This window comes from Procambarus clarkii, chromosome 82, assembly GCF_040958095.1.
Source record: "Procambarus clarkii isolate CNS0578487 chromosome 82, FALCON_Pclarkii_2.0, whole genome shotgun sequence".
Classification (NCBI taxonomy): Eukaryota; Metazoa; Arthropoda; class Malacostraca; order Decapoda; family Cambaridae; genus Procambarus; species Procambarus clarkii.
In genome coordinates, this window is record NC_091231.1 from 7,853,720 (window position 1) to 7,854,736 (window position 1,017).

The following is a 1,017-nucleotide window of genomic DNA, read 5'->3' on the forward strand; positions in this document are numbered from 1 at the left end:
AAGGGGCCTGGCGGCTGAGTAGACAGCGCTCGGGGTTCATAGTCCTAAGGTTCCGGGTTCGATCCCCGACGGAGGTAGAAATGGACAGATTTTCTTCACCATGATGTCCCTGTTCACGTAGCTGTAAATAGGTACCAGGGAGTTAGACAGCTGCTACGGGCTGCTTCCTGGAAATGTGCAACAAAAAGGAGGCCTGATCGAGGACCGGGCCACCGGAACGCTAAGCCCCGAAATCATCTCAAGATAACCTCAAGATAACGCTTGCACAGCGATTTAAATGCCTCCTTATTTTAAAGTTCTTGGACGATTATTTTTAATTAACACATTTAGACAGCCGGTCGGCTGAGCGGACAGCACACTGGACTTGTGATCCTGTGGTCCCGGGTTCGATCCCGGGCGCCGGCGAGAAACAATGGGCAGAGTTTCTTTCACCCTATGCCCCTGTTACCTAGCAGTAAAATAGGTACCTGGGTGTTAGTCAGCTGTCACGGGCTGCTTCCTGGGGGTGGAGGCCTGGTCGAGGACCGAGCCGCGGGGACACTAAAAAGCCCCGAAATCATCTCAAGATAACCTCAAGATAACCCTATGCCCCTGTTACCTAGCAGTAAAATAGGTACCTGGGTGTTAGTCAGCTGTCACGGGCTGCTTCCTGGGGGTGGAGGCCTGGTCGAGGACCGAGCAGCGGGGACACTAAAAAGCCCCGAAATCATCTCAAGATAACCTCAAGATAGCGGAACCCCTCCCCCACACAACCTCTTTCCTCTGTGCAGGCGATGAGTCACAATAACGTGGCTGAAGTATGTTGACCAGACTACACACTAGAAGCTGAAGGGACGACGACGTTTCGGTCCGTCCTGGACCATTCTCAATCGACTTGAGAATGGTCCAGGACGGACCGAAACGTCGTCGTCCCTTCAACTTCTAGTGTGTGGTCTGGTCAACACTCTTTCCTCTGTGATATATTTACATTATTTTCTTATAAAAGTTCCACTCATAAACCTTTACGACCTTATTTCT